The following is a 22,962-nucleotide window of genomic DNA, read 5'->3' as shown; positions in this document are numbered from 1 at the left end:
CCTTTGTGGAGATGCAGAGGCAAACACGGTCTCCAAATAGCAAAGGTTACACACTAACATTCCTTCCCCCAATCCCACCTGACTGCAAGGACGTGGCCGGCGCCGTTATTGACCCTGTATGAATAGAGGCACTGAATTATGCACACTGAAGAAGATTATGGCCAATCCCAGCCGAACTTCTAGTTGATTCTTTGTGCATTTTCACTGACTTCGGTCAATCACGGAATAGCAACCATTGATATGTGTAGTCAGTCTAAGCTAAGCTAAGCTAAATTAATCAAATCAATTGCGTATCAGAAGTAAACACATAGTTGTTCTTTTTCATTTTAGGTATTAAATGAATAATTATCTTATGAAGATCCGTTTTTTGCAAATTCACTAAAAATTGGCATAAATATGAGTAAAGAAACGCAAAAAGTTAAGCAGAAGCATGTACGGATCAAGTTCAACTCTGTTTGAGAAACGAATAATTCTCGCGGAACATTACTAAAGGACCTATGTACAAATGAGAGATTCTCTCCTCTCTCGTTCTCTTTTGATTATAACAGTGGAATACTAAAGATTTTGGGAAGTTTTTCACTATAGATCGAAAGTCAATTTCCTTGACTAGCGTTTCATACAAAAAAAGCAACAGAAGAGATTAATGTGACTCAGTTATTAATGAAAGAGAAAGTAAACAAAGAGAGCCTCTCAATGTTAGATAGGTCCTTTAGTAATGTTACGCGAGAATTGCTTGGAAAATAGATGAGTAAGACAATAAACTCTGAAATATTTCTAAAAACTGTTTGTTATGTTGTTATTTTTATTTTTTTTACTGGTGTTGAAAATTATGTGCCGATTCTCCATTTCCTAGAATACGGGACAATTCGAGCATTTTCCATAAAACGACGGGACAGTCCGTCGAGGGGATGAAAACGGTACTGTCCCGTTAAATACGGTACGTATGGTCAGCCTATTGTAAAGGCAAGCAGTTTGGTCTATTGTTGTTAATTGTTAATTTGATTAATAGAATTCATTTAAAATGGACATTTTTATAAAAGATATTCATATTTTTTAATATGAATGATAACAACATTTGATCCAATGAATAATCCTAACCACAGGACTGGTAGTACTTTTCTTTTTAGAGACTTGGTCTCTATTTTAATGCTAGTCTCTAAGAAGCCTTTATTTAGGTCTCTAAAGTATCTGTTTTAACCAAAATGGTCTCTAAAATCTTATTTAAACTTATTCTAATTGCATTGAATCCTGATGAAAAATTGTACAGGCTCTATAACTAAATCCTCGAGAACACCGAAGCTACTACTTCCTGGAAATTTCCTCAGGTATAACTTTGATTTTTTTCCCCAAAACTATCATAGAATTTCCAGATTTTCGTTCACTAGTCCTTCAACCGAATTCTCCAGTAGTTGGTCACGAAAATCTTCCAAGGATTTATGCAGAATTTCTTCCGAGGAAATCCATAAAGATTTATTCCAGAGTGTTTGAAGAATTCCTCCACCTGTTCATGTGGGTTCCTGCAAGAATTCATTCAAATTTTCTCCCAGAAATTCAAAATTCCTTGAATATTCTTTTTTTCTATGATTTTTTTCTAGCATTTACTCCAAGTATTACTTATGAAGTTTTACCAAACAATTCTTAAAGAGTTTTTCAAAAAGTTCCTATGCAATCTTCAAAATTTTATTAAGATTTTCACTTCAGTTTATACTACAGAAATTTTTCCTAACATTCCTCCAATAATTTCTACACAAATTTCTGTAGAAATTCTGTCCAATGTTTTTTAAGATTTTTTTTAGAAAATCCTGCGGAATAATATCCCGAGAATTCATTGATTATTTTTGCAAATTATCTAGGATATCTTCTTAACCTTCGTTAAGACTCCAGGAGTTATCTCAGAGATCCTTGATCAATAAGTGACTTGAAAACTTTTCCTAGTTTAATCAGAGATTAAGTCAGGATTTTCTTTAAAAATACCAAACAGTTTTATCTTTCAAAACAAAAAACAATTTCTTGGCGTTTCCCTGAAGACATTCCCGGAAGAATCCCTGAAAAAAAAACTTTCAAGACTTACTTGAGGGAATCCCAAAGAATTACTAGAGGAATTTCTGTAAAAAATCATAGAAGGGATCTGTGAAGCAATTGCTGGAATCGTTAGAGAAATTCCTTGTTGAAATATTATTTAAATCCTAAGAGACAATTTTAAACGAAACCCTAGAAATTTATGGATAATTTATTGATTTAATTTAAGAAGGCGTTTCAATCGGGAAACTTGGAGGATGTTCCAGGCAAATCGATGGATGAATTACTGGATAAAATCTTGAAGGATTTACGATTTTATTGAAAAAATCTCAAAGAATTTTGTGAGGAATGAAATAATTTTTAGAGGAATTACATTTCTGTGGCTCCCTATGATAACATCCAGGTTGAATTCTTGAGGTATCCAAACAAAATTCTTGGATACTTTTCCCCTCAAATATAGTAACTTTCAATTTCCAGTCCAGGGTTAATTTTTTTTTAGCTTCATTGTGCACAAAATATTTGCCAACGTTTGTCCTACCCATGATTTCGAACGTGAACGCGCCTCTGTGGTGGGATGTACCGTAAACATAGTAAATTGGTCAGAAATTCCATGGTAGTTTCAAGAATGGGCGTAGTCAGCTAAAATAGTATTTTTTACCACAGAATTTTTTCCCGTGTATGGTGATAAACTCCATCGAGGTTAATACGCCAATCGAGTATTATCCTCGATTTTGCTAAGTATCAACCGATATTATCCTCGATTTTAATCCCGGTATTAACTTTAGTGCCGATTTTGGCATACTAAACAAAATCCGAGATTAACGAAAAAGTGGCTGTTTGCTGCCCGCTCTTTGCATCTGCTGCTAGAAAAAAGATTCTTACTGTCACTATTTGACCACTTGTGAAGAACTAATGCGTGTACCAAAAGAAAGGGATTAAACTTATTATTTTTTGATTGGCTTCCGAATGTTTAAGCAGTTATCTTAATATTTTTCCTAATATTTGTATGCGGTTGGAAAGAAAAAATAACTCCCTCTTATCGCCCGTTTAAGTTTTTTCCTCACGTAATGATACCAAAACTACAAAACAATCGATTTGACACTTTGAGTACCAGTGCATTTTGTGCATGGAAATTCAAGGCTACTGTGGTTAATTCATTCCCATCACAACCATTGTATGGATGTAACAGCGCCTCTAGCGTTCTAATTCTAATATTTCTATTATGTGAACCTGGAATTAAAATCAATTTGATCATGTTTCGTGTATTGTGCATTAATATTAATAATTACCTGTTTGGCAACACCGATTTGGTGTTTCAGAAGAACAGAGAATTTCATTTGCGATAACAACAACTGTGACAGAATGATATTTTGGTTTTGAAAACAAAGTTACTATGATTGAAATGAAGAAAATTTGACACTTTGAGTACCACTTCTGAAATAGGCATACTAGATGTTGGTCACACGAACAGTCGCGACATTAGCATTCTAAGGCTAATGCTTCTACTGTTCTACCGGACAGAGATGAACTGAAAGTGTATCAACATGCCTGTTGTTAGCAAGCATATGATCCGGTAGATCACCGAATGACCGATATGATATAAAACAGAAATATTTTCTTTGGATGCCACGATGAGCCTATCGTGTGTTACCTTAAGTTCGTTGATAAAGAAGAGGAAATTAAGCGAACTTCTCTTTCTGAATTTTATCGGGATGCACAATAATGAGAGTCTGTTGTGAAAAAATGAAGCAATTTTGTGTCTGGTACCACGCTGGCCAAAAAAAAGATCTTGAAAACTTAGGGGAAAGTCCTCTATGCCCGGACACTTTTTGTTTTGTGGCGATATTTCAAAATCTACAATAGTTTAACCGTTTATTTTAGTACAATCTAAAAGATTAGCAATATTTTAAGTAAATAATAATATGAGAAAAAATAAACCTTTACATTTAATTTTTATGGTGGGTTACATTATGTACCAAAAATCATATGCATATGCTCTGTATCATAAATCTAGTTAGAGAACCATAGTAAAATTTGGTGTTCATGGCTACCTCGATGGTCCCTTGAATCGCATATTTGCACTGTTTTTTTTTTCCAGGAATTCCTCCAGAGACTGTTTCCAAAATTCCAAATATTTTTTCTCCAGGATTTTTCCATAGATTTTTTCTGGAATTCCTCAAAAAAAAAATCATCCGGGATTATTTTAGAGATTCTTTTAGAAATTCATCCCGGGATTCCTTCATGAATTCCTCCACAGATTCCTTAAGGAATTATCCAACATGATTTCCTCCAGAGATTCCTTAAGAGATATCTTCAGTGATGCTTCATGAATTTCTTAAAAGCTTCCTTCGAGAAGTTCCTTCAGAAATATCACCTTTTATCTTTCAGGAATACACAATTATTCCTAAATTTATCTAGGATATCTCTCAAACAAGTTTTGACAGCTCTCCGACTACCATTCTTCCATGCGCTTGTGTTGAAAGTTTGAGAAATTTGAGAATCCAGCGTAGCGCGATCAGTGAGAGGAATACAAACATCAGTGTCGCCGCTCGGCGGCCGGTAAGAGAAACTGAATGTTCGAAAGGTTGTAGTCTGCAATTTTTGCCGCTGGCGCCAATTGTTAGTGGTTATGAACGAAATAAACAGTCGTTACCCTATTAGAACTGACGTAACTTTTAGCTCGGAAGCATTGAGCTTTTTCAGTGAGGTGAATATCGTTATGATATGATGTCAAGTCTGATACCTTTAGAATTTATTTTGAATGGGTCATTATTGGATGTATTTTTGGTGGGGCAATGAAAATTTTCATAAATATTGGTTTTTCTCACGTTTTTTGCATGGTGTTCATTTTACCACCAACCGCTGTTCATTTTACCACCAACCGCTGTTCATTTTACCCACATAGTGCAGGTAAAATGAACATTTGCATCGCTTTTTGATAGCGATGAAAATACATATGTCAAAGATTAGCTATTTTAGTCTGAATCCATGTAGCTGCTATAGATTACATCCCTATTTTTGATGTTGTGCGGTTGAACTATACAAATTTCATTTATACAATATACATTTTTTCTATCAGAAACAAGATGATTTCCTTAAGGTGTTCATTTTACCACCCCTTCCCCTATTCCTTCCACTGATCGCGGTACGCTGGATTCTCAAATTTCTCAATCTTTCAACACAAGCGCATGGAAGAATGGTAGTTGGAGAACTGTCAAAACGTATGGAAAATAATGAAAATCATATTGCGAATATTTTGTAAAATTTTACTTTCGTCGAGTTAGTTGCGCGCCGGCCAGTTACGCGCCAGGTTTACGCGCTGCCCAGATCCATTGTGTGTGGCCAACGAAAACGAGGACAAATGTCAAAATTGGTCTACCAGCTGACCGTTGTGAAGTGTTTATGCATGCTGCAAGGTACGGGTATAAATTTTATTCCGTTTAAATAACATTGACTGTGATACAAACGCTGCGAAAACTTTTCTTAATTTTTCTGTGGTATTATTAATTGTGTGCCATGTAGTTGCGCGCAGTGTTGTGTGGATTGAATGCTACCGTTAAGGAAAGATTTGCTCTTAGCAGGGAAAATAAGCGCGCTGTCCATGATAAGAGATTCACCTTGGCGCATAACTGATTGACAGTCACAAAAAAAGAGAGAAACTAATGTCGTTTTCGTTTTTAGGAACTGGGTCGGTGATCAACACATAAACAAACCAACGTCAAGCAAATTGAAGTTCGGTCGAACCTGAATCGGGTTAGGGTTGAAACTGTAATTCAGAACGGGTTGCGCCAGTTCCAACCTAGGTTCAAAAACGAATTCGACATAAAATATATCTCAAGGAGCGCAATATGTCGTTTTAATATTTGGTCCTGTTTCGGTGATTACCGATACGGACATTGGTATTACCGTCCAGCTGCTTTCGGACGGCACATCAAGTGGGATGATATGTTGCTGCTCAGTGAATGGGTAAGTTTTGCCCCCGGTGGGCTGGCTAAACAATGTATGCCAATGGAATGCTCTGGTATCCAGTGGACTACCGATTCCTGTCACTGCAGTAGCAAAAGGCTCTTTTTCGACCATCACAGATCGGTTCCAAGGAACTATGAAGCTCCCGTGTATTGGGGTAGGTTCATTCAATCCGGATGGTCACACAGAAATGTTTTGTCCAAAACATACAGTTGCAGGGCTGGCAGCGAATCGCTTTTTAGTGACTTGGTCACTATTTTCGACCTGGTAACTAAAAAGTCACTATTTGCAACGAAAAGTCTTTTCCAGAAAAAATGGTGACTATTTTCATGAATCAATGATAAAGAAAGTATAAGCTGGTCTAGTTCCTTACACTAAAACAGCAAAACAATAATGTTTCACAGTTTTAAAAACATCAACTTTGTTAAATTGGAAATAATTAAAAGGTAGGGATCTCTGGCTCTTCCTGGAAAGTTTCAGGTGAATATTCCTCAGAGATTTCTTACGAAAAGTTAGGCTCTTTGAGGAACTTTTGGAGATAATCCGGATAAATTCTAGAGACCTGCTTGGCTGAACCGAACCAGGACGAATTTTTGATTGATGTTCAGAATGAATAGCTAGAGAAGTTTCTAGAATTATATTCCGTTGTAAATCAAAAGAAATCTCCAAACAGCCTTCTGAACGAACTTTTGAAAAAATAAAAAATAGGATGGTATAAGCCAAACCCTCATATTGTAATTTTCACGAATGATTAGACTTTCATGACGAAATTGAGAAGCTGCCAATAATGTAAATCTGGTACATTTTCAAACACCATCCACCTTTCATCCTTGACGAATTCCATCCAGAATGAGTCGAAAAAAATAAAAATCGTGCTCGATAGTCTTCGATTTGGATTAAATTTTGCACATGTTTTTAGTATGGTAGAATAAGTGTTTTCCATAGAAAAAATGATCATTTTGACTCAAGCTCAACTTTCGAAAATGGCCTATAATTTTATACATGCAACTTATTTGAAAAAAACTAACTCCGAAACTGTTGATTTTAGAGAAAAATGTTCTATGAAGAAGTTGTAATGAACCGTTTGGACTATAAGAGAATAATGGAGAAATTTTTAATAAAAAAGTTTTTCTAAGAACAACTTTTAATCGATTTTCAAAATTTTGATTTTTTGTCAAAATAAATACGTTTTGATGATATAGTAAGCATCTTGAAATGATTGTAAGCCATAATGATTATATGAATAATTTCTCAAGAAGTAGCCATTTTCGAATTATATCGAGTTTATTGCAAAAAATATTAAAATAGGCCATTTTCATAAGTTATTCGCGATTCTCCATCAAGGAAAATAAGTAAATGGAAAGAAATCTCGAAAACTTATTCAAATAGTCTCAAGTCAGAAAAGTGAACAAACTTACTTTATCGATCCTACGTGTTTCGCAGGCGGAATTCTACACGTACCGCTCTGAACCAACTCGATTTTTCACTTTTAGAACGTTTAATTTCCGGATTTACAAAACGACGAAAGTAAGATTTTCAACTTTTGCAACCTAACCACTACTTTCGCCGCCCCGCTGTATAGAGAGACAAAGTGACTTAACCACGAATCAAAACAATACACTACTTGAGCCGATTTTACACTGGTAGAAAAACGTCGAAAGTAACTGAATGAAACGGCTTATCATTTTCTCGTAATTATTTTTGTGGGAAATAATAGAAACTACCTAGTTTTTGAACGCGAGCTGAGTGTATGCAAAATTTGAGCGATGTACACGGCAAAAAAAATGTTAAAAAGGTGATTCATTTTAAAACAGTTTTAGAAGAAAGGTTGTGATTTTTCCTAATTAATTTTCTCAAAACCGTATAAAAGTTAGTTACGTCGATTTGAAAAAGTAATCGAGAAATATGGTCTTTACTCTCGAAAACGTATTATTATTAATGGAGAAACGCGAATAACCTATGAAAATGGCCTATTTTAATATTTAAACAATATTTTTTGCAATAAACTCGATATAATTTGAAAATGGCCACTTCTAGAGAACTTATTAATATAATCATTATGGCTTACAATCATTTCAAGATGCTTACTATATCATCAAAACGTATTTATTTTGACAAAAAATCAAAATTTTGAAAATCGACCAAAAGTTGTTCTTAGAAAAACTTTTTTATTAAAAATTTCTCCATCATGAAACTTTGTCCCAAACATCTCTTTACTATCAAGATTCTATGGTGAAAATTTAAAAAATAATAAAAATGGGGTTTTTGTGTCATTCAAAATTTAAGTTTTATTTTTCATTTTTCTATGAAAATAAATAAAATATTTTTTCAGTGTATATTTTTTCTTATAGTCGAAACGGTTCACTACAACTTCTTCATAGAACATTTTTCTCTAAAATCAACAGTTTCGGAGTTAGATTTTTTCAAATAAGTTGCATGTATAAAATTATAGGTCATTTTCGAAAGTTAAGCTTGAGTCAAAATGATCATTTTTTCTATGGAAAACACTTATTCTACCATACCAAAAACATGTGCAAAATTTAATTCAAATCGAAGATGGTCGAGTTCAGTGACTGACCGATTTGACATGGAATCCGTCCCTTGATTTCAGTCACTACCAGCTGGTTTTGACACGAGAACACGATCAGCTGGAGCATGAGAACAATGACGATGACTGTAAACATCGGAGGACCATACAAGACATGTTGTGTATACAAGACCAGCTGGTGAGTCGAGAACAAAGAAAAAATGGTACCGTAAATCAACTCAACTTCGACTTCTTTTGACGCAATAGTGGTTATCACGCCCAATGGTATGGGTGCCCTAGTGTAGATGTAGTTGTGAATCTTAGAGGAAAACAATATGCACTCAGTCTCGAAAAACACCCAGAAATCGGGTGTAAATTAAAGTGTAGAACTAGCCCTCGTGTGTTAAAATACACTCAAATAAAGATTTAAAAAAAAAAAAAAAAAAAAGGGTGTAAATTTTTCAAATTGGGTAATATTTATTTCCATATGCATTTTGATGAGTCTGGAAAGCGTGTGCAAGTTTCTTTGAGGAAAACAAAAACAAACTGTGTATGACGAGCGTATAAGCCATTTTATGAGACGTCTCGAATCATATGGTTTCCGTTTGTTTACCAGCTTTGAAAGTTTCTGGCGGGCCGATTTATTTACGATTTTTCTAGCGCTACATTTGGAAGGAGCTTATTCAACAATGGCGCTGGTAGCAATGTAGCAAAGTTTTAAATTTTCGCTTGTAAAATTGAAATCAGCAGGCAGGGAAGATATTTTTTTATCTACAGGTAACATAATACATGTAAACCAGGTAGAATCATGCGCCGAAAGAGACGGGGCCGTCATCGTCAACAAAAATGTGACTAGCGCTATTCAGATATCATGCTAGTTTTTCGAACAACAACAATGAGCGGCCCGCCAGAAAACGTCATTCGAACGTCTCGTAAAATGACTTATGCTAGTCTACCAATGAGAATATATACTAAGGTGTGGAAGAAGAAGCAATGGCTGTGTATTAGTAAAGAAAAAAAAACGTAAACAAAAATAACTACGTCACTAATTTACATGTCTTCTTATGGGAGCTCGCTCGCTTGCATTGGTGAAACATTTTGCACCGTACACGGAGATGTCACGCACACTAAATGTCATTTCCTCACCTCTCATTGCTAGTCTACGTGTGTTCAAATGTCACTAAGCTCTATGCTGCTGTCTTAATTGATGCACGCTGCATGAATTTCACTGTTTTCACTCACACTATCAGCACAGACAAACAGACGTAACACTTAGAACAAATTTCTTCAAAATCCATCGCCCAGTTTACATATCATCATCTGGCGAGCATGTTGCACGAAAAGGTGTTTCGTGCAACAAGACCGGCAGATGGCGGTAGTGTGAAACGTCAAACGCGAAGAAAAATAATGCGTGCGCCTCTCGTTGTGAGACTTATAACATAGCGAATTTGAAATGCTCGTTAAATGAGTGGTCGATGGAAAATACGTCAGTGTTACGTCTGTTTGTCTGTGCTATCAGTATCCCGATTGTTTAGCGAGTGTGTGTTTGTGTTCTGCGGCCTTCCTTAGCCGAGTGGTTAGAGTCCGCGGCTACAAAGCAAAGCAATGTTGAAGGTGTCTGGGTTCGATTCCCGGTCGGTCCAGGATTTTTTCGTAATGGCAATTTCCTAGATTTCCCTGGGCATATAGTACCATCGTACCTGCCACACGATATACAAATGCGAAAATGGCAAATTTGGCAAAGAAAGCTCTCAGTTAACCTCTCTACCGGCAGTTTCATATTTTACCGCTAAAAATATATTCAAATCATAATATTTTTTTTGTTTCTCGATATTTTTGCACCATTTTTCCACAAGATATCAAAACACTCTTCTAGTTTGAGAATCTAGATATTAATCATTGGTGATCTTGTTTTGAATATATTCCGATGTTCTTTGGGGGACCGACATTCTCCATATAAATTTTATTTGGCAGCCATTTTATTTTTGGTTAATTTATCAAAACAATTAACTGTGTACTATACAATGCCAAGTAATAAGGAGCTACTCTGAAAAATCATACAAATCAGTTCAGTATTCTTGGAGAAATCTGAATATTACGATATGAGATTTTTTAGAGTCAATATCTTTATTTGTTCAGCGTGGTACCAGAACCATAAATGCTTATTAAGCTATGTTGATAGTCATTGCAAATATTGTTTATAAACAAAGTCAAAATCCTCTCCGCGTTTCTCTATTATAAACAAATTCTCTGACTTTGTCAAGTGTGCAAATATTTGGCTATTTGACGTTTCAGACGTTTGCCTAACGTTTGCCGTTTGCCTATTGTTTGCCAAAGCTCAGTACACGGTGGACAAACATTTGACAAACTCTTATTTGTCCATGTTTGCCACTCGAGAACTGAACGGAGTTGCAAAGTTGACCAAATAAAACTTGTTTTGGCATACTTTTGCAATATATATTTCCTCATATCTTCAAGTATTGGCTATTACAAAGTTAGACAAATATTTGCACATCAATGTTTGTGCAAATATATTTGGTCAGTACACATATGACAAATAAATTTGTCGAAATTTGGCAAATATTTGCACATTTGGCAAAGCGTGTACTGATAGCTTTACTTAAAAACGGCTGCACCAAATTACTTCATTTTTTCACATCATACTCGCATAAATGTATCTTTCCGAGGAGTGAATATTCGAACAAGATAAAAATTATGTAGCCTGAGATATTTACGTGGGTTATGGCTACACGTCAGTCCCCCAAGGGATTTTGGAATATCTCCGGATCCAGTTGACCAACTATCAATACCGACACATATTCTATAACTAGAAGAGTTTTTTGACAGCTTTTAAAAAAATGGTCCAAAAATAGCAAGAAACAAAAAAGTTATCGCGATTTGAATATTTTTTAGCGGTAAAAAATGAAGCTGCCGGTAGAGGGGTTAATAACTGTGGAAGTGCTCATAAGAACACTAAGCTGAGAAGCAGGCTTTGATCCAGTGGGGACGAAATGCCAAGAAGAAGAAGTGTGTTCTATTTGAATCATCATATTATGCCATACGGTTCGAAGATCAAATCAAAATGGATGTACACAACTCCGGTTTTTGCTACTGAATCAAATAAAAAATCAATATGTTCAGCTGCCCTTAGTTTATTCGCGACTACGAAACAAAAAGAGATTTACAAAGCACTCGCACTTATGGAAAACCTCGTAAGGAACTGTCATCGTGTGCGTGAAAAAAAGCAACATATATATCTCTCCTTGCTTTTCTCACAGAAAACCGAAGAAAACATCAGAAGCTTCGTAGTCCCGAATTGACTTCGCAGCACCAATCTGGAGTTCGTCGGTTGGACTTCCGAAGCGAAGTTTTGAACGAATTAACTGTCATTGCTCTGCCGGCTCGGCTTTTATCTCGACTGTTTTTGAAAACAGTCCAACATCACGTCGACGGAAGAAGTTTCACCACAACGGAGGATTTGTCAGTTCGAGCGCGCCAAAATCCATTCGATTGAAAATGTGTTGGCGGTGCTTAAGGTGCAACTGTTTGCTATCCATAAATGATGATCAATTTTGTAGTTTTGGGGATGTGATATCGGTTCTACCAATAGAAATATTAGAATTAGAACGCTAGAGGCGCTGTTACATCCATACAATGGTTGTGATGGGAATGAATTAACCACAGTAGCCTTGAATTTTCATGCACAAAATGCACTGGTACTCAAAGTGTCAAATCGATTGTTTTGTTTTGTAGTTTTGGTATCATTACGTGAGGAAAAAACTTAAACGGGCGATAAGAGGGAGTTATTTTTTTCTTTCCAACCGCATACAAATATTAGGAAAAATATTAAGATAACTGCTTAAACATTCGGAAGCCAATCAAAAAATAATAAGTTTAATCCATTTCTTTTGGTACACGCATTAGTTCTTCACAAGTGGTCAAATAGTGACAGTAAGAATCTTTTTTCTAGCAGCAGATGCAAAGAGCGGGCAGCAAACAGCTTATCGCCAGAGTGGATCTAGATAAGAGTGGCGTCAATGTCAAAATTGGAACAGCGGCGAACTGTCATTTCCATACAAATCCGCGTTCCAATCGAGCAGGAGACCTGTCAAAACTGGAACATGACGTCACTCTTGTTTACAGGCACTCTACTTATCGCCATCGATGACAGTAGAAGCATTAACCTAAGAATGCTAATGTCGCTGCTGTTCGTGTTACCAACATCTAGTTTGCCACGAACTGACAGCTTGAGTACCAGGCCTCAAAGTGTCAGATTAATTTTAGAAACCAAAACAACGATATGGTATTGAACAAAGAATAGAAATCCACAATTTAAGGTAATAATAATTAAAATCAGTTTTGTGACAACAACGCATTTAGCGTTCTACTACTAATATTTCTATTTCGATGACCCACTCAATCTATGTGAACAGTAGAAGCATTAGCCTTAGAATGCTAATGTCGCGACTGTTCGTGTGACCAACAAATAGAAATATTAGTAGTAGAACGCTAATGGCGATGTTCTCACTAAACTGAATTAGTTTATTATCACCTTTAACTGTATCTTTTCATTGTTTGGGCGATGCCATGTTGTAGTGGATGATTTTAAAATTTGTTTGACACTTTGAGGACCGGTACTCAAGCTGTCAGTGCGTGGCAAACTAGATGTTGGTAACACGAACAGCAGCGACATTAGCATTCTTAGGTTAATGCTTCTACTGACCAACATCTAGTAGGGTACCGGTACCAATGGTTGTAATGTACCAGTAGATTGGACTATGGAATAAGTCGTACATTTTTCAATAAAAACGACATGTGCTATTTTTGGTGAATAGATCGCCTCTAGATTAGTCGATTTGCCAAATTTCAGCTTTTTATTGTATCAAAAAGTCATATGAATAATTAGGTATACGTAAAAAATTTGGTCCCTTGCACCAATAGTCGCCGTCGTGTTCCAGTAGTGGATCAATGGATGGAAGCAGTTTTTAAAATGGATGTATAAAAATGAAGAAAAGTCCCAGAGATGATCTTCATGCTTCATTCGAAAGATATTAGTTGCTGTTCCGAGGGAAAAATGTTAAACCTATGTAAAAATTTACCATTTTGTTTAAAATTCCTTGCATAATTGCCGAACGTCTACTACTGGAGCACTAGCGCAACTACTGGAACACGTGTACCAATAGTGGCTCAAGCAATTTTATGTTAAAAAATAGTTTTATCACTCCTTCTATATTTTTCCCATATAGTAGAGGTTGAAATCTTTCTGTTGACGCCAAAAGATATCTGGTAAGGCTTTCCGTTATTTTGTTATGATTTTTTATAGCTTAGGTAGTCCACTAATGGCACCGGCACCCTATGCCTATTTCAGAAGTGGTACTCAAAGTGTCAAATTTTCTTCATTTCAATCAGTAGAAGCATTAACCTAAGAATGCTAATGTCGCTGCTGTTCGTGTTACCAACATCTAGTTTGCCACGCACTGACAGCTTGAGTACCGGTTCTCAAAGTGTCAAACAAATTTTAAAATCATCCACTACAACATGGCATCGCCCAAACAATGAAACGATACAGTTAAAGGTGATAATAAACTAATTCAGTTTAGTGAGAACATCGCCATTAGCGTTCTACTACTAATATTTCTATTTTTCAATCATAGTAACTTTGTTTTCAAAACCAAAATATCATTCTGTCACAGTTGTTGTTATCGCAAATGAAATTCTCTGTTCTTCTGAAACACCAAATCGGTGTTGCCAAACAGGTAATTATTAATATTAATGCACAATACACGAAACATGATCGAATTGATTTTAATTCCAGGTTCACATAATAGAAATATTAGAATTAGAACGCTAGAGGCGCTGTTACATCCATACAATGATTAGTCGATTTGCCAAATTTCAGCTTTTTATTGTATCAAAAAGTCATATGAATAATTAGGTATACGTAAAAAATTTGGTCCCTTGCACCAATAGTCGCCGTCGTGTTCCAGTAGTGGATCAATGGATGGAAGCAGTTTTTAAAATGGATGTATAAAAATGAAGAAAAGTCCCAGAGATGATCTTCATGCTTCATTCGAAAGATATTAGTTGCTGTTCCGAGGGAAAAATGTTAAACCTATGTAAAAATTTACCATTTTGTTTAAAATTCCTTGCATAATTGCCGAACGTCTACTACTGGAGCACTAGCGCAACTACTGGAACACGTGTACCAATAGTGGCTCAAGCAATTTTATGTTAAAAAATAGTTTTATCACTCCTTCTATATTTTTCCCATATAGTAGAGGTTGAAATCTTTCTGTTGACGCCAAAAGATATCTGGTAAGGCTTTCCGTTATTTTGTTATGATTTTTTATAGCTTAGGTAGTCCACTAATGGCACCGGCACCCTATGCCTATTTCAGAAGTGGTACTCAAAGTGTCAAATTTTCTTCATTTCAATCAGTAGAAGCATTAACCTAAGAATGCTAATGTCGCTGCTGTTCGTGTTACCAACATCTAGTTTGCCACGCACTGACAGCTTGAGTACCGGTCCTCAAAGTGTCAAACAAATTTTAAAATCATCCACTACAACATGGCATCGCCCAAACAATGAAACGATACAGTTAAAGGTGATAATAAACTAATTCAGTTTAGTGAGAACATCGCCATTAGCGTTCTACTACTAATATTTCTATTTTTCAATCATAGTAACTTTGTTTTCAAAACCAAAATATCATTCTGTCACAGTTGTTGTTATCGCAAATGAAATTCTCTGTTCTTCTGAAACACCAAATCGGTGTTGCCAAACAGGTAATTATTAATATTAATGCACAATACACGAAACATGATCGAATTGATTTTAATTCCAGGTTCACATAGATTGAGTGGGTCATCGATGGCGATAAGCTGTTTGCTGCCCGCTCTTTGCATCTGCTGCTAGAAAAAAGATTCTTACTGTCACTATTTGACCACTTGTGAAGAACTAATGCGTGTACCAAAAGAAATGGATTAAACTTATTATTTTTTGATTGGCTTCCGAATGTTTAAGCAGTTATCTTAATATTTTTCCTAATATTTGTATGCGGTTGGAAAGAAAAAAATAACTCCCTCTTATCGCCCGTTTAAGTTTTTTCCTCACGTAATGATACCAAAACTACAAAACAAAACAATCGATTTGACACTTTGAGTACCAGTGCATTTTCTGCATGGAAATTCAAGGCTACTGTGGTTAATTCATTCCCATCACAACCATTGTATGGATGTAACAGCGCCTCTAGCGTTCTAATTCTAATATTTCTATTATGTGAACCTGGAATTAAAATCAATTCGATCATGTTTCGTGTATTGTGCATTAATATTAATAATTACCTGTTTGGCAACACCGATTTGGTGTTTCAGAAGAACAGAGAATTTCATTTGCGATAACAACAACTGTGACAGAATGATATTTTGGTTTTGAAAACAAAGTTACTATCAAAACCGTAGTTGAACCCAATAACCCAAATTTGGCTAAATTTCCAAGGCCTCCATTAGGTACTTTGCCTTTGAAGCCATAAGAAAAATTTACTTAAATTTGGTTTGATTCTACGCAAAATTGAGTTCATTCAACTCAAGCTTGAGAATAATGCATGTTACCCATATTTGGCTTATTGGGCCAAACTATCCCCATTGGGTAGGTGCAGCTCTCTCTGTTTTTGACAACATTGGTGGGGAAGAGAGAGGATACCGAGAGATTCTGGGTTGAGAGAATAATCGATATACTTAATTTTGGGTAAAGTCAACTCAAAAATTAGGTAAACTGTTTTTTTTTCGTGAATTGAATCAGAAAGATTGGTGTTAGCTCTTCCTGATAGTGGTATGGACCGATGCACGAGTTCACTATTTGACGTTTGAGCGGCGCCGTGTTATTTACGTGACCATGATAACGCGTGAATACGGCTCCGCCCAAACCTCAAAATAGTGAACTCGTGCATTGGTCCATTGGTACCGTGAAAGACACGGTAACAAATCAGCACGTTCGATTGAATAGATTGATCACTTGACTCAATTCAAAACACCAATCACCATTATTTGAAGGGTTCTAACCTTGGATTTGTTCTACTGTTTCTAGAACTAGATTCTGAAGTGAAAAGTCATTGATTTTCAACATCATGTCTTTTCTATGAAAGCAACCATTGACAGCTCGTTGTAGAAAGTGATTGAGATCAATTCAACCCCTTTCAACAGATGCGAGTTGGTGTCGAGGTAAGACACTAGACTTGTACTCTGAAGATTAGTGGTTCAAATCTGGGTCAGGCGGAAATGTACATTTAACTTTTTTTTTAATTTCAAATCAAAACATGCAACGTTGAATTCAAGTGCTGTTACTTTGATTTTGTCAAGATTCAACAGTAGTGCAAATCCAAGTGCAGAACTATTGATAGCATGGTGCTTATTTTTTACCGTGGATGAATTCGATGAATTACGCTCAACAGCGTTTTGCAAAGCCAATAGGGTAACGACTGTTTATTTCGTTCTTAAACGCTAACAGTTGGCGCCAGCGGCAAGTGATGTGGTAGTGTTCATGGGTAGTGGACGCCTTTTGGCGATGACCCTTTATTTTATTATTTTATCGGCGTTATCGTTTCATAATGCCCTTGTGGCATTTAAATTACCATACAGTGCAATTACAGTACGGGTTTAGTGCAGTGCAGTGATTTTACTATGTGTATAAGGAAAAATTGTGCAAAATATTTCCTAAATTTGCATGGCGGTGGTAGCTCATGGTGGTTTGATCGTCGTGTTTTGTTTTCATACATAAAAGTTTTACTTAACTTCCCATGTATGTATTTCAATTTACATATGGTAGTATTGATACTCCGTTCTCCGAACCTCTCATGAGCGTAATGAGAATGTTCTTTTAGCGAGAGGAATGTACTGTAGTACTGCATCATATCGGCAGAGATGATGCAGTACTAGATCATCGTTATTGTACACTCACCATGTACACTCATCTTAAGATGGCAATGATACATCTCTGACTCTCAACCGCGTGTGCTTATTGTTCATGTAGTGTGTTTCGAGGTGATATATGGTCATACTGTTTGTACGTGTAAATTCTCTTCTGTGTATACAGTGTGGAAATCAAACGCGTGCAGTGGAATATTTGTGGTACGACTGCGGCATACATTTGCATGACTGGCTGGCACAGTATTCGAAAGAAACGAGCCGCCTTGTGGGTTTACCGTATCGCTGTGAGAATCTGTGTTCACATGCGAATGCAAATTTATTACACAGACACGATTAATGATTTGAAAGCGGCTTAAGGTGAAGATTAATCTAAGCTACCCTTCAGGTTTTCAAGAGCACAAATCAGGAGAACTTCCTTATTCTCATTACAACTAATTGTGTTGGCGAGTTAAAACTTCCAATGGGTCAAGAGATTATCTGAACTCAGACGATCTTTCTTTTCTCTTTTGGACGCCTTGGATAGCTGATCATCTCGTTCGTGCTATAGAACACAGCATCTCTAACATGGCTGATTTTGTGGGTAATAATACCGGTAGTTCGGAATCACATGCCGGGTCCTCCTCAAAAGCATCTACTAAACATGCTTTTGAGAGAACTCAGAATGATGACAAAGAATTACCAGTGGCTGCTTCTTCTACACTTACTGGTGATGCAATTAGTTGTTCCTCTAGGGGAAAAAACTATGCAAAGAACCAGCGAATTCTTCTTTCGGAAGTTAATGCTAGTAATTCACGATCGTCATTGCGCTTTCAGATAAAGCTTCAGAACGGCTTTTTCACAAACGCTCGAAGGATGAATTACTTAGCGATTTAAACGTTTTTCTATACCAGACGCCGCCTGGCTCGTTGATCCCTACATTCTGTGGCTGCGGGATCAGATATGGCCGAATGTGGTTTTCTCCCGAAAACCAAGAAAGCCATGACTGGTTGAAGCAGAAGTTGATGGTGATCAACGAGACAGCGATTGATGGTTGCAAATTTGTTTCTGAACCGTTCAATCTTCATACAAACAATGTTTGTTTACGCGTTCCTTGGAATGCAAATGAAAAATTGAACCAAACTGATGTGCTGAATCGAATAGTTTTCCAGCATCCCTCGATTTTGGCAAACTTCTGGAAGATCAACAATGTCAAGTCAATGGAGAATGGACATCGTCTGTTCTTTTGCAGCATTGGTGATGACTCTGTTGAACTTCTTAGGAAGCAACATTTTATAATTAACTATGGTTTTCATAAAATTTCTGCTCGTCTTCTCTCGAAGAAATAAGAACTCTTCAAGCTCTTTTGTCAACGTCTTCATCAACGGACTTCTATATCACAAGAACCGGTGTTACGCAGATGTTGATAAGTTGAATGAGTTACAGTATCCTTTCGAAGGGTGCTGAACAGAATTCTTAACATTATGTTTACGGTGGGAACTAGGACATCATTATTTTTTTTTTTAGTTTGGTTTTCTATCATTCCCGCGTAACATCAAAACCAATGCAATCGATATGAGCATTAGAGTGGTTCAAAAAATCGTCTTTGCTCCACACTACTCATTCGATTTTAGATCAACTTCTGATTGTCCTCCCAAAATTTGAGCTCGTTTGGATGAAAACTGAGACTGCACAAGCCCTTTAAAGTTTATATGGGAATTACTATGAGAAAAGCAACCAATTCATTTAATCGGTCATTGTGTTTGCCCATGTGCTCTTAGGAATTAGAGCTGAAATGATCGAGTCAGGGATACGAGCGGAGTAAAACACAAACACGTCTGTATAGTTTGACTTTCAGATTGGAATGGTTTTATTACACGGTAAAATACATATTAACAAAAACGGTTCAAGGTGTGTATGAATTCAGGTAATGTAAGTTACACACTCAACTAAAGGTGATCAGATTGATCCCAACACCCCTCCTCAAACTTATCACTTTTTAATCCCCAAAGTAGAACAGTGCTTGTTGAAGGAGGCGGGAGGTAGACCTTTCGTCAACATATCCGCCGGTTGCTCGCTGCTCTGCATGTACTTGATTGTCACTTTTCGCTTCATAACACACTCCTTGATAAACTGCAATTTCACGTCTGTGTGCTTGAGCTTCTTCGAAGGACCCTCTGATTGAGCAATCGCAATAGCCGACTGGTTATCCTCAAATATAACAACGGTATCATCAGGTCCGTCACACTCGGGCTCAGATTGGGTACCACTTCTAGTACTGCATTTGGTCCCTCGCTAGTGCAAAAGGTACCCAAGTTTGACAGATCACAGTACACTTTTCACGGCATTCTAGATTACCTTATGAGCCATAAAATTTTGGGCAACTGCAAGGGACATGGTGGTCTTTAATTTGTCTTTGGTATCATTATCCAGTATGTTCAGCTCCTTGAATAACTTTGAAATCCATAGTGATTCACAAATACTCCGTAGATGACAAAGCGATAGTTCGTTGCTTACGAGTACTCCAGGAAGCACAGTGGGGATTCGCTCGTTGGGGGTCCGCTACATGGAATGACTCGATGGTTGGATGTTCGCTGGTTGGAAAATATTCCAACTAAAAAGCACTCAAATGTCAACAGAAAATGTAAAACTGGCTTTGACGTCTGAGTACCGTCGCATTGCAGCCTCCATATATAGCACAAATGCGTATGTATATGTGCGTTTCGTGACGATTTGCTCTCCAGATGCGTTAGTGTGGAGCATTTTCACCAGCTGTCAGTCGTTCCAACTAACGGATCGGATTCGCTAGATGGAAAGCAGTCGTGTTCCAACCAGCGAATCCCCGCTGTAGTAGCTCCATACGTCTGAAATACGTACCCCGAAACAGAGTGGCGACTATCATCAGTTGGCGGAAAGAACCACTTTTCGAGCAATCGAATATTAAAAATATTATCTTCCAGGACGCAAAGCATCCGCAAGTAAGTAGAATACTTTGACGAATACCATATTCTTATAGAAATATTACAATTCTATTTAATTTATTCCAGATTGCTTCGTTTTCCCGATCTTCGACCGATAAAATGGACAAATTTTAATGTGCATGCCGCGTCCGGCTTCTGTGTCAAGGCTTGTGTTTGTTTTTCAATCATAATGAGTGAATGTGTATGAAACATATGGATTTAAATAAAAGCCGAACAAATAAATGTTTAATTTCTATATGTTTACTTTACATGGAAAAATTCCCTTATTTGCATTATATGGAAACGCCCAGCAATATATTTCATAAGCTATGATTTAAGGTTATGATTATTTATATCTATCAATCGCAAAAAGGGTAAATTTTTACCCTTTTTATGCCGCGAGCGATTTACAAAAAGGGTAAAAAATACCCATCCATTGACACCGTGTTTACTCATTAAATGTGGAGAGGCACTTCTAGCGGAAATGGGTGACTTTACCCATTAAAGGGTATTCGCAAACGACCGTGTACACGGTGGTTTGCGAATATGTAGGCCAGGCCCATGGCACGGGACGACTTTTAGCGTAGTCAACATCTCCATGTGTTTATTCATTTTCGTATAATTTGAATCGAGAGTGCAATCAGAATGCGAAGTTTTGTTTAATGTTTATGATCCATAATCGAGCAAGTGTCGCAATCAAATCACTGATTGCTTGCTTGGAGGCTTGCAGGATGCCTTTTAATGTTTGCTCTCCTTCCAAAACCATCGATATGTTGAATGTGCTTCAACTTTTCGGCACATTATTAACTGATTTAACAATATCAAAAAATGATAATCAAACCATAGCAAACAATTAAACAAAACAATGGTCTTTATTTTCACAGTTCTTACAATGACAGTGGGCGATATTCACTTATCGCCCGGGACATCCTGGCTACGAAGAACACTGTGTATCGATATATGGTTGTCATGGGCCTGATGTAGGCCTATTCACATGACGTCTCAAATCAGGCCCATGACAACCATATATCGATACACAGTGTTCTTCGTAGCCAGGATGTCCCGGGCGATAAGTGAATATCGCCCACTGTCAATTGTAAGAACTGTGAAAATAAAGACCATTGTTTTGTTTAATTGTTTGCTATGGTTTGATTATCAATTTTTGATATTGTTAAATCAGTTAATAATGTGCCGATAAGTTGAAGCACATTCAACATATCGATGGTTTTGAAAGGAGAGCAAACATTAAAAGGCATCCTGCAAGCCTCCAAGCAAGCAATCAGTGATTTCTCGCGTAACTTTTCAAATAGTCCTATCTAACATTTCACTAATCTCTAGAAAATCGTGAGGGAATGTTGGCAAAATGTGTTTTGAAAAAGTTTTAAAATGGATACAAATTTTTACATTCTATTGTCACTAATATTAGACAGCATCCATACATTAATGACGGGAACTGATATTGTACCATTACATGTTGAATTTACAGTAAAAACATTAAAAATATCAGATAAGACGTTTTGACCCACTCATATGTACATTGGACATTTAACATAGGTCATTATATCTACTTTGATGTTATTTAGGTCGTTTAAATTTATTTTATTGTACGATTGTTTGAGTGAATATGTAGGCTTTGTAGTTTTGTGGTTAGCTGCGGTAATCCTCTAGGTGTATTGCACTACTAAGTACGGATTGGATTCCGCTCTAGTAAACGAAAAAAATACCACTTAGCTCAAACGAAAAAAAATGTTTAGTTCATGGACAGCCCTGTTGTTTCATGTTTCCGTTGTTCAATGTAATTTATATTCAATCTTCAAAGCCTTTGACTGAAGATGGCGTAAATTGTATTTTATAAATATTGATCATTTATTCCGATAAAAATATTCATGTACATGCAGTGCTAACACTATTATGATTTACCTAGTCATTATTATTAGTCACTCTGTCCTACATGCGATTCAAGTTATGCGAAAAATGTGAATAACCCATAATAGTGGATGGATCGTAAAAGTGTAAGCACTGTACATACGATCCGATCTGGTATTCTACTCACTTGCATAAGAAAAGCATCGTCCCGCGACAAACTCCGTTGATCTGCCATCAATCTGTTGGTCTTCAAAATGAGGGCGGCAGAGGACACACGCGCAGTGGAAATCACGTAGGGAATTGGGAAGAAATGAATTAACACACGGACACTTTACGAAACAAAACTGAACTTGTAATTTACTTCTACTTCGGTCGGTTAACAATGGTGGAATGAAAAAAAATGTTTTCTTCGCTTTCTTCTCTCTTCGTTCGCGCGCACTTTTGGCGCGCCGTTGGTCGGTCGATGACGATGACTACCAGGGGTGAACACTTAACAGGGTCGGCATCAGGGGCAATCCATTGTAAAACCACAACACTCCTCCTCAATGGTTGGTCCCTTGCTTCTCTCCAAACAATCCCAAATTAGCAGTAAACTGATAATGCTTCACTAGCCCCAAAGGCTTCGTTAGTATATCTGCGTTCATCTCATTCGTCGGGCAATACTTTAGAATAACTTCTCCTTGGTCACACAAATCTTTCACAAAATGATGTTTCGTCTCGATAT

General features: G+C 36.8%; 1 protein-coding gene and 1 long non-coding RNA gene across 3 annotated transcripts in view; one reads left to right on the top strand and one right to left on the bottom strand.

The window, feature by feature from the left end:
* LOC5571687 (longitudinals lacking protein, isoforms A/B/D/L) overlaps positions 1-22,962 on the bottom strand; it is a 347,874-nt gene that overhangs the window by 5,692 nt on the left and 319,220 nt on the right. The window lies entirely within an intron of this gene.
* LOC110676427 lies at positions 15,192-15,527 on the top strand. Its single transcript, XR_002500375.1, has 2 exons — positions 15,192-15,297; positions 15,357-15,527. It is a non-coding gene; the product is annotated as an uncharacterized LOC110676427 (long non-coding RNA).

The sequence above is a fragment of the Aedes aegypti genome, chromosome 2, assembly GCF_002204515.2.
Source record: "Aedes aegypti strain LVP_AGWG chromosome 2, AaegL5.0 Primary Assembly, whole genome shotgun sequence".
In the NCBI taxonomy this organism is placed as follows: Eukaryota; Metazoa; Arthropoda; class Insecta; order Diptera; family Culicidae; genus Aedes; species Aedes aegypti.
Note: the sequence above shows the minus strand (reverse complement) of the source record. Positions and strands in the feature narration are given on the sequence as shown.